This window comes from Spermophilus citellus (assembly GCF_964194105.1).
Source record: "Spermophilus citellus genome assembly, chromosome: 10".
In the NCBI taxonomy this organism is placed as follows: Eukaryota; Metazoa; Chordata; class Mammalia; order Rodentia; family Sciuridae; genus Spermophilus; species Spermophilus citellus.
This window is the reverse complement of record NC_138197.1, coordinates 126,616,515-126,628,770: the sequence shown is the minus strand read 5'-3', so window position 1 is coordinate 126,628,770 and position 12,256 is coordinate 126,616,515.

Below are 12,256 nucleotides of genomic sequence, written 5' to 3'. Positions count from 1 at the left end.
CCCCCACGTGCTAAACCAGGCTCTTCCACGGAGCCGCACCCCCAGCCCAGTTCCAGTAGTGGAGGGTGGGCTCTTCCCTCCGCAGAAGCTCTTCAAGCTCAACATAGTTGGACTTGAGGTTGGTCAAGCGCCTTCAGTTCGCCAGGTGCTTTGGGTGCACATATGTGTCATTCATCAATCTCTTGATCACTATGCTCATTTTACACATGGGGCCACAGAGGTGAAGTGACCGTGGACTCACACAGCTCGTGAGTGGCAGGCCAGCCCAGCCCGGTGGGTTCCAGGGGCATGGCCACCACTGAGAACCCCCTCTCCTGTGTGTCTGCTGTGAGTGGCAGTGATCTCTGGAAGAGATTCCCAGGGAGGAGGAATAGAGCTCTACCTAGATCAAAGCCAGTTTGAATTCTGGCTTTTGTAGGATGCCTTGGGAGAGGTCCCAGCGGTGGATAAAGAGAAGTTGAACTGAGTGCCCTGGTTCTGGTCTGGAGCCAGGTCAAGGTGACTAGGAAGGAGGAAGGCAGGATAGGGGGGGAGAGAGGTTGGGGAGCCAGCAGGGGGAGGAGGAGGTGCTGGCCACTGTTCCTGATTGATGCTCAGAAGAGCAGCTTGGGCTATGGAGAACAGGGGACTGTCTGCAGCCTTGGGAGTGGAGGAGACCCCTTCCCCAAAGAGCATGTGAAAAGTCTCAGACGGAGGGGCCCAGGGAAGGGCTCAGGGGATGAGAAGGGGGGTCCAGTGGGGGAAAAGAAAAGAGCAAAGTCTGGAGGAGGGGGAACCAGAGCACTCCAAGAGACCAGTGGTGGGTCAGTGTGAAACAGAGTCCACTGGAGGGTGAAAGTTGGGAAGGTCAAGTTCAGGGTCCCAGGGCCATAGGAAGCCAGGCTTGTCTACTGAAGGCTCCTCCCACTCCCCTCCTTCCCTCAGGGGCCCACCTCTCCCTGGCCCCAGCACTGGCCCCAGCAGGCACAGGAAAACCTGCCTCCCCTCTGAAAGGACCTCATAGCCAAGAAATAGGTGCAAGACACCGGGGCCCTAAACAGAGCTGGCAGCTTCCACCACAGCCCTGCTCCTGTGGGGGCATTGCCTGGGGGAGGAGGTTGGGAGGGGCTGCAGCCCCCTGTGGAAAGGGACCCCTCCCTTCCCTCCTACTGATTCTGCTTTCAGCCATCTCTGTGTTCACTGAGCCCCAAATAGGCGCCAGACACTGAAACATGGGACTGGAGATGCCAGAGGCTGTCACTGACCCCAGGAGGGTTTGGTTCAGGAGATGGTGTGAGAGGGCTGGGTGGAACATGGTCTCCAGGTAGCCCTGTCTGTGACCATGCACTGTCACGCTCCATCATTTTTCATATGCACCCCCCACCACACATTTTCTAGCGTGAGGGGCCCAGCTCCCAGACTAGGATGCCACCCAGCAGCCCAGCTTTCTGGCTTCCTAGCTGAGTAGCCTTGGGAAAGTCACTTACTCTCTCTGAACCTCCGTTTCCCCATCTGTAAGTTGGGAACAATAATAGTACCTGTTCGTTCCCAAGCCTGCCTCGAGTACAGGGTTTTAGAGTTTCAGATATGAGGGCATGTGACAGGGACCTGCCACACTGCTGGTGTCAAGACCAGTGCCTGAGCTGGAGGCTGCCCCATGGGCCAGGGGTGAGCCAACTCTACCACCTCCTCCTTCCTGGGTTGGGAGGGGAGGGCAGGGAGAAAGGTCCCCTCAAATGACCCAGGCTCCAAGGTGGATGACTGCCACTTCCTCACGCTAAGCCCCCGTGACCTAAAATGACCTGCAAGTCACTCTGCTTCCAAATAGAGCCGAAAGAACACAGAATGTATCCAGCGCATCAGGAACGCCACCCGAGCCCACGGCTGCTCGTCCTGGTTTGAACCTCCCGATCCTCTCGGCTGCATCTCCACATCTAAGTGGCTGGCGTCACACCTGCTGGCAGTTCCCTGGCTGAGATGTCACTCATCCCTGCTGGCTTTGCTCTCAGCTCTCTGGCCCAGGTTCAGGATGTCAGAACATTCAGGTTCCCCTCCACTTCTTGTTTTGCTCCTCAAGTCAAATCCATCCCCGTCCCTGCCTGGGGGCTGGTGTGGGTGTTGCTGGTTTTGAACAGGCACCTCTTCGGGTCACCTGAGGGGAGAGCAGTGTATCCAAAGAGCATGCGTTTGACCTGCCTCAGACATTGCTGCCTAACAGCAGCTTTCAGAGCTCCGTGGGCCGGGGTTGGAGTCTCTGTTCCATAACTTCCTGCAACACCGGGCTAGTTTGGACTCATCTTGGTCGAACCTCACTGTACGGCATTTGCTCAATACTTAGAGCCATTACATGTAGTCAGTGCAACCTATTAGGACTGTGCACCTACTGTGTGCAGGTTCTGGACTTAGAAGCATCATTGGCAGTGAGGACAAACTCTGGTTTATTCACTTGAGTGTTTGTAACAAGATCTTCCGATGCTTTTACCTAGAACTTCCTCCAAGTGTTAAGGGACGTTCCCAAGCCTGCCTCGAGTACAGGCCTTTAGAGTTTTGGATATGAATGAGACCCAAGCCCCCTTGAGCTCTTTTAAAGAGGATCCACAGCGACTGCACACTCTATTGATGTGGCGTTCACATCACCAGATGGTGCCTTTTCCCATCTGCGTAAAGCTACAGCAGCCCTGGCGGCAGTGAGGCTGGGTCTGCTTGGCCGGCTGGACCACCGGGGCCCGGGTGCTGCTCGCTTCAACCAGCAGAGGGCGCTCCATGGGCTCCCCCATGGGTCTCCACCCGGCCACGAGTGTGGGAGCCACAGAGCTTGGCCAGCAGGGGGCGCACCGGCCTGTCCCGCGCCTAGTGGAGCCGCTGGAGGGGCAGCAGCCGCCTATCCGCCAGCCCAGATGGCCTTACTTGCGCCTGTTGATTCCCTTTTCAGGACTGGGGCGGTGACAACTGGCCTCTTATCAACCTCTCCCGACACCCACTGTCTCTCTGGCTCCAGTGAACGCAATTTCCACAGCTTGATCACACGACACCCAGAATCTAAGGTCTGTCCAGCTGGATTCCAGCTCCTGCTGCCAGACATTCACGAGCTCTGCATCCGGAGGAGCTGCACCAAGCAGTTCCCAGGGTGATTTCTTTAATCCTAACTCCCCAGGGTGCCCTAGCTCTCCCCTTCCACCTTCCACAGCCTCAACTCCCCCCTCGCAGGATTTGGGATGAGGGTAGGAGAAAAGGGAAGGGCCGGAAAATTTTTCCTTGCCCGGCATCCTTGGTTCTCTGGAGTGACTTTGCGGATGATTTAAGATGGCTCTTTTTAATTTTTTGTACTAGGGATGGAACCCAGGGGTGCTTAACCACTGAACCACATCCCCAGCCCTTTTTATTTTCTACTTTGAAATAGGGTCTTGCTAAGTTGCTTAGGGCCTTGCCAAATTGCTGAGGCTGGCCTTAAACTTGTGATCCTCCCGACTCAGCCTCCCCAACTGCTGGGATTACAGGTGTGTGCCACCACACTCAGCTGGCCTGCAGGCGTGGGGCCCATCCAGCCTCTGATCCCCAGAGTCCAGGACTCACATGTCCCTGTCTGCAGATGGCTCCTTGAAGCCCCTGTCATCAGCCTGTGGGTTGAGGAGGCCCTCTAGCCATGTCTCCCCCTGGGGGCAGCCTCCAACAACTGCCTCCGTGGAAAGCCCTCTGCCCCCCAGCCGCTTCTGGGGACACCTCTCCTGTGTCTGCCGAGAACAGGAGGCACAAGCTTCCTCAGTGTTCCGAGAGGCGTCCTTAACCACCTCATTTGTAGGAGCTGTTTTAGATGGTCTAGCACCTTATTTTAGAATGTGGACGCAGCGAGCACTTTCATTTCTGGCTGAAATGAAACCAGAAAAATCTGCCTCAAAACAATGACGGAATCTTTTTTTAAATTTTGAAAATAATTTTAGGCTTAGAGAAAAGTTGCAAAAATGATCCAAAAAATTCCCCAAATGTTATTTTTTCATTCTCTCTCCCTGAAACTTTCCTGTTTTTCTGAACTGGTTTTTCGTAAAACTACAGAATTAATGACCTTTTGTTCCCCAAACCCTTCAGCCTGGTTTCTGAAAAACAAGGACTCTCTTCCATAACTCTGTAGTGCATTGATAAAAGCCAAGAAATTAATGTCGATACAGTTCCTTTAGCTCATCTATAGATTTCTTCAGATCCGCATTCGTCTGGCTAAAGTCCTCTGCAGCGAGAGAAGAAAAGACTAGAAGCAGCCAGGAGCCAACCAGGACCCAAGCACTCAGCTGTCCGGTCCTTCATCTGGAACACTTTCTCTTTCTTTATTTTTCATCTTCAAAGAGTACACGTGATTCGTTTTGTAGACAATCCCCTCAACATGGGATTGCCTGATATGTCCTCAGAACTAGATTCCTGACATGCCACAGAAATGGTGCTGAGTCCTCAGTGTGCCATACTGGGAAGAACCTGATGTCAGCTGGTCCCATTCTTTGTGGGTGAAGGCCGATTGCCCAGGTGAGGTGCTGTCTGTCAGGCTTCTGAGCTGTACGATGATTTGTTTCCCCTTTGAATTAATCAGTATCCTATGAAAAGGGGCAGTGAGACTATGTTAATGTTCTGTTTCTCATCAAACTAATTCATCTCCTCGTTAATTTCAGTAGTCGCTGACTATTCATGCCTGAAATGATCATGACTATGTGGAACGCCAAACTGTGATTTCCTGTTTCCACCATTCCTTCTGCACTGATCCAGTGGGGGCTGTGGAAGGAAGGCATTTCCTTCCTCATTCATTCATTCATTCATTTATATCAATATGGACTCTTGGGTTCTTATTGATTCTATGAGCTGCAATCTGTTATTATTTATTTTGATACTCAGTCACCTAAGATTTGGTCAGCAGAAGCGCTCCGAGGTGGCTTCCGTTGATTGATGGCCCTGCTGGGGAATCAAACCCAGGGCTGTACCTGCTGGGCCAGTGCTCCACCACTGAGATGTGGCCCCAGCCCTGATCCCTTTTTAAAAATAAATTATTGAATAAAACACTTGATATTTTTTAAAAATTGGGGTAACATACACACCACATGGCACTGCCACCTCAGTCCTTTTCAGCAGCCTGAAGTTCATCCCAATGTTTCAGTAGTGTCACCTGCGACATCCACGTCCTCTCCCAGACTGAAACCCTGGGGGGCCCGTCCCACCCGGGCACTTCCTCACATTCTGGTCCAGCAGGGCCCTGGGTTCCATCCCTGGCACACCACACACACACACACACACACACACACACACGATCAAAAGCACCACCAACAGAACACCCCACGCTCCCCTGTGCTTCTCCTGGAGGATGACGACTTAAAACCAAGACCTGAGCCCCAGGCAGCGCTGGGCTGGATTGTGGTGGCTTCAGGGCGCTCTGGGGGAATGGGGTGGAGTTAGGAAAGGGGCACACACACACACACACACACACACACACCCGTTTCTCCATCTACCCCAGAGATCCCGAGCTCCCTGACCCCTCTGACTCCCACCCAGCACCGAGTCCTTGCAGCCATGGTCTCCACCAGGGAGCGCTGGGCCCAGTGGCCTTGATATACTGGGGACCCTGTCGCTGAAGCAAACCTTCTCCACAGAGCTCCAGATTTATTTTCCGAGGTTTGTTTGTTTGTTTGTTTGTTTTGTCTTTGGCCTGAAGATACCAACCCAAACATCAGAATTCCTCGTTCAAGGCCTACTTGGATGGGGAGATGGTGGGGGTGGGGTTAAGGGTGAATTGTCTCCACTATTCAGAGGAGTTTGCCATCCGACCCCAAGAGAGTCAGTTCACTTGGTTCTGTTTGTATTATACTCGATTGCATCCCTTTCATCAGTGTTGATGGATTCTTTTTAAATTTTTTTAACTTTTAGATCACATGACAGTAGATATAGAGTCACGCTGGTGGTGTATTCACATATGAACACAGGAAAGTGACGTCGATTCATTCCACTGTCTTTCCTATTCCCATCCCCCCTTACTTCCCCTTTGTCTAATCCAATGAACTTCTATGCTTTCTCCCCCCCCCCAACCCCCGCTGTTGTGGGTCAGCATCCACACACCAGAGAGAACATTCAGCCTTTGGTTTTTGGGGGCCTGGATTATTTCACTTAGCACAATAGTCTCCACTTCCATCCATTTACTGGCAAATGCCATAATTTCATTCTTCTTTATGGCTGAGTGATATTCCATTGTGTATATATACCTCATTTTCTTTATCCATTCACCTGTCGAAGGGCACTTACGTTGGTTCCAATAGTCTATTGGGAATTGAGCTGCTGTGAACATTGATGTGGCTGCGTCACTGTAATATGCTGATTTTTAAGTCCTTTGGGTATAAACTGAGGAGTGAGATAGCTGGGTCAAAGGGTGGATCCATCCCAAGTTTTCTGAGGAATCTCCAGACTGCTTTCCAGAGTGTTTGCACCAATTTGCAGTCCCACCAGCAGTGTGAAAGTGAACCTTTTTCCCATATCCTTGCCAAAATTTTGTTCATGGATTTTTTTAGTTTTTCAAAACTGCACAAAGAAAGGGCCGCTCCCACGGATTCCATCCACCACCTGTTTCCCCTGCCTCAGGCCTCAGGTTCTTTATCGTTGTTGTTCTGAGAGCACTTAACCCAGGAGTGCTTAACCACTGAGCCACATCCATGCCCCTTTTTTTTTTTTCTATTTTGTTTAGAGTCGGGGTCTCACTGAGTTGCTTAGGCCTTGCTAACTTGCTGAGGCTGGCTTTGAACTCACGATCCTCCTGCCTCAGCCTCCCAAGCTGCTGGGATTACAGGTGAGCATCACCTGGACTGGCAGGTTTATTCTTCAGTGTGTCCTTTGGCAGAAATGAATAGATACATGTACCTTTTCATCTTTCCCTTTGTTACACAAAAGGATACACAGAACAGTATGGATTCTCTCCGGCTTTCCTGGTTTTCAGTAACTTCTGTCCTAGAAACCACTTCACATCATGCCACAGGCCGGTGTCCCCTGTGTGAATGTCCTGCCGGTTTTTCAACCATTCGTATGACTTATGCATAGATATGAACATTTAGGCTGTTTCCAATATTTTACATGCACAAATAATGCCAAAACAAGTACCTCAATTAAGCATGAGTATTCTCATACTGACGGAGGCAAAGTCTTAGGAGAGGGCGTTGCTGGTTCAAAAGGTGAGCACATTTACTGGCCAAATTTCCCTCCAAAAGATGGAACCCACCTGTGTTCTCACTGGCAAATAGGAGCATGCCTGTGTCCCCAAACCTCAGCAACGCGGAGTGTGTTTCCAGGTGTTCATTTCCGCCATCCTGATAGGTGAGGAATGCTATTTAAATATGCTTTTCTCTGCTGTTGAAGAGCCTCTTGTTTGTTTAAGGGCTGGCTGCTTTAAGAATCTGTGTGTGTGTGTGTGTGTGTGTGTGTGTGTGTGTGTCTGTTCACAGGTAATGAAGCCATTATCCAATAAGATTTTTAAAATCTTTTATTATCTCAGTTTTTAAGACATTTTAGTTGTAGGTGGACACATACCTTTGTTTTTTATTTACTTTTACGTGGTGCTGAAGATCAACTCCAGTGCCTCACACGTGCTAGGCGAGTGCTCCACACTGAGCCCCAACTGCAGCCCTACTGCCTCAGTTCTTGAGTGTTTGATTAGTCGGGACATTATTTCTTTGTGATACAGGTGCAAATATTTTCTCCCATATCATTAGTTCTTTTTTTTTCCTTTGGATAACGGGGTTTTTGTTTACTGTTTGTGTTGTAGTTGTGTCAGTTGGTGCAGAGTTATTTTGTTGTTCTTGGGTTTGGAGTCAGTTATAAAGCCTTCCCACCCACAGAGAGGCTTGCCCATGTTTCCTTTCGGTACTTGGTTGGGTTCATTTTTTTACATTTAGATTCTTGATCTATTTGGATTCTCTCCTACAAAGTGTGACACATGGATTCAAACCTCTTTCTGGATGCCAGTCAGTTATCCCAGCACCTCTAGTAACAAGTTCCTTGGTGCCAAGGCTTGGGTAGGCACCTGTCTCCGATGCTGCTCCACTGTGCATACCTGGGCCTGTCTCTGGACTCTGTTCTGTTCCATTGCTCTATTTATGCACAAGTCACTAATTTTTTTTTTTTTTTGTACCTAGGATTGAACCCAGGCATGCTTAACCACTGAGCCACATCCCAGCCCCTTTAAAAAATATTTTATTGAGAGACAGGGTTTTGCTAAGTTGCTGAGGCTGGCTTTGAACTTTCGATCCCCCTGCTCCAGCCTCCTAGGCCTCTGGGATTACAGGTGTGCACCTCTGTGCCCTGCCCACTGCTGTTTTACAGAAGGAGTTTTGAGGGTCTGTCCTTTGCTGGCCCCCCTCAGTGTTTTCCTACTACACTTGCATCCACTCTCCAGGGGACCCAACTGCCAGCTCCCCTTGCTCCCTCAGGCAGCTCACTGGGGTTTTATTAAAGCTGTGTCAAATTGTCAGTGGACTTGGGAACAACTGACATTTTTGTGATGCTGAGTTGTCCTATGTAATGACACGTGATGTCTTTGCATTAGTTCAAATCTATTTTGAGGTCTTTTAGGAGATTACTGTAAAGTCTTCCTCAATAGTTTTTACATATTTCTTACAATCATGTTTGTATTTTTAAATCCATTTGTTGTTGTTGTTGCTATGAGATTTTCTCTACCACTCTTTTCTCTAACTATTGTTTGAGTATATGAGACTATTGAATTTTACACCTCTCTGGTTTCTTTTATTGTTTGAGTAATTTCGATTATTCACTCTCAAGGGCATTTCAGGTGCACTATCGTATTGCCTGAAAACAGAGAGAGTCTCCCCTCTGTCTTTTCTATTCTTATGTCTTTAATGATTTCTCTTGTCTGATTGCATTGGCTGACACCTCCAATGCACTAGGAAACAGGAGTGGGGACAGCCGTCACTCTTGCCTTGTCTTGTTCCTGATTTTAGTAGAGATGTCTCTAGAGCTTCCCTATTAGAAAAAATGCTGTTGATTAACAACAACAACAAAAGAGTCAACATATACACACATATGTGATCTATGGTGTAGGCACACATCTTCTCTGGATGACACACAGAAGCTGTAGCAGCGGCTGCTGGGAGAAGAGGACTGGCCCGAGAGGGAAATGCCCAGGAATCCTCAGGGAGCTTTGAAACTTATTCAGAGTCCACAAGTTGTCTCCTCCACCACGATTCATTAAAAATAAACAAACAGTATTTTGAGGAACTGGAGTTGTAACTCAGCAGTAAAATGCAAGCTGAGTGTACACAAGGTCCTGGGTTCAACCCTCATCATAAATAAATAAAATAAGTAAATAGATAAATAAATGCTGTTATTTTAAAAATATTGGGTCTACAGCTTCCTCTAGTTGTCTATGTTACTATTTTACTTTAGGATCTTTAGTAAATACTTCTTAAGGCTGGGCACGGTGGTGCACGCCTGTAATCCCAGCAGCTCAGGAGGCTGAGGCAGGAGGATCGTGGGTTCAAAGCCAGCCTCAGCAACTGTGAGATGCTAAGCAACTCAGTGAGACCCTGTCTCTAAATAAAATGCAAGATAGGGCTGGGGATGTGGCTCAGTGGTCGAGTGCCCGAGTTCAATCCCCAGTACCAAATAAATAAATAAATAAATAATCCTGTCCTTGAGTACAGCTCCACCTGTCCACAGCTTGCCTTGGGTTACATGAGCACTAAAGTCCCTCCCTTGCACACGCTCGGGAAACAGCCCCAGGTTCCCTGAGCCTGCCACACAACCTGACTTGCTTTTCCAATGGGCTTGTGGTGGATTTCCAGCCGTTCAGGGTTTAGAGATGGGGAAAGGCTGGGAGTGGAGGCTGGTGGGGGAGAAAGGCTGAGAAGAGGACTCCAGGAGGCCCCCCCAGGAGGCCTGGTGCCAGCTCCCCTGGGGCCTCCCAGAGGCCCGCCCACCTCATTCTGGGGCTCCGGATTCTGCAATCTATGGCATGCTTGGCTGATGATGGAGCCCGGCGGGGCCTGCCTCCCTCCTCGAATTCTTCTCTGCCAGGTGCTGCCACATTCTTTGAAGAGAAGGACGGCAGCTCTTTCACAGAGTCCCGGGGACCGTTCCCAGGAGTGCACACCTGGCCAGGCGAGGACATCGGCCCTGGGAGCCTAACTCCTCACCCGTGAGAAAGGTGTCATGTGTGTGCCTGTGTTTGTAGGCGATGGGATAATGCAGACTTTGATTTACCGGGAGCTGGCTGTGCGGTTTCTGCCCCAGCCGTCTGCCTGGCCACCCCACAGATTGCCCTCCTGCACAGACAGGAAATCGAGGCACCTGCCCACACCCACAGCCAGGGAGATGAGGCTGCTCTTTGGATTGCTGTCCCCTGCCACCTCTCCTCCTGGAGTAGGGGACACAGCCCAGGGAATTCACACAAGGAATAATTGCCCCATACGGAGGTGCCTCTCAGACCCTGAAGCACCTGCCCCCGCTGCTCAGTGTCCACCTCTCACATACCATTCAGCACGTGGTCACCGGGGTCTGTGTGATGCCATCTCTGGGGGGCTGTCCTCCTCCTCCTCGGTGCCCCCCAGATCCTGGAGGTGGGGGTGAAGCTGGACGTGTTTCAAGTGTCTGGAGTGTGCATTGGGGGGACCTGGGCCAAGGTGGAGGTGGGAATCGACGGGCCCCGTGTTGATGGGCCGTGGGGGAGGAGGGCAGAGCCACTGCCAGGTCTGGGCATGGGGACTTGTTGGTGGCAGTTGTGCACACTGAGATGGAGATGACAGGCAGAGGGAAGAGCAGGGTCAGAGGCCTGGGTGCAGGGCTCTGGGTTCAGGAGGCAGTGCGTGGCTGCCAGCCCAGGCCAGTCACTGGCTGGCTCACCAGGGAGCGCTGGCCGCAGAGCAGCAGGGGATGGCCAGGCAAGAACACAGACCATAAGTGGGAGGGGCAAGCAGCAAGCAGGCTCAGGGCGCTGAGGACCCCAGTGCCTCTGCCGGCACCCCCACCTCCATTGGGGCCCCTTGGTTCAGGACAGAGCAGCCCCGTGCAATAATAAAGCCACGGTGCTTCAGGGGAGCCCACCCCTGGGGGGATGATAGGTTACATTTTGGTGCTTACAATAATAAAGCTTTCCCTTGACCCGAAACTTCTGTCCTCCCGGAACCACTCATCCCCAGGAGCTCCAGATGGTAGAGCTTCCTGGTGCCGCTATAGCTGGGGTCCTTCCTGCAGGGGACACATGTCTAGGGCTTCACTGTCACACCCCCAGCCTCTGGAGGCAGCTGTGGGACCAACTCTCCTGGTCCACTGGCTACTCCACCTGCTGTGTGGTCGGGGCTTTGGACCCTGATCCCCTCCTGGAGTCACAGATCCAGGGAGGGCAGCGTCCAGCGCAGCTGGGGAGATAAGGTCGGAAAACGCACTTCCAGGCGTCCCTGACGCAGACGGGAGCTCAGCAAATATTTGCCAACTGGACCAAAATGTCCTCATCCCCTTTGCCCCAAGTTTCTGTCTAGACAACACTGGGGGTGGGGCTGTAGGGGGGTTCATTATTCCAGGAGTTCAGGGCGCAGGGGGCAGGACTGAGCTCGCGGCCCTGGGGCACTGCCAGAAAACTGCCAGTTAGACTGCAGCTCTGTGCACCCCAGAACAGCGTGGCCAGCTGCCTTAGCCAGCCTCTGAGCAGGTCCCCCTGAGCTGTTCAGACCCATCCGGGACCTTCCCAGGAGACAGGAGCCCCTGCTGGGATCAGCTCTGGTTTCCTTGGGGGAGGCTGGGCCCGGTGGGGGGAAGCAGCCTAACCCACACACTTGCTTTAACACCACTGTTCAAGGCTCCCCTCCCCTGCAGCACCCACTTCTTCCATGGGCTTCTAGATCCCCCAATGTGGAAAACCACCAGAACTGCAGCTCTCCTCGGCTGCTTTGAACCGTGTGTTCCTGGGCAAATCACCCAACCTCTTCGAGCTTTTCTCTCCTGTAAAATTCGCCTGTTGTAAATAAAACATTGCACAGGGCTCCCATTTCTCGAGGAAATACGACACCAGGTACTGGTTTCTCCAGTGGGTTTGGAAACTTTGTGAAGGCGGGGAAATCAGTTCTAGCACTCACTGGTCTCTCCCCCCAGCACCAGTTCTTGTCCGGATTCCCTTCTTGTGAGGTAGACATTATTCCATTATCCCCCCACTTTTTTATTTTTATTTTTCAGTCCTAGGGATTGAATTTGGTGGTTCTGCATCACTGAACTACAACACCAGGTATTTTAGTTTTTGAGACAGGGTCTCACTAAGTTG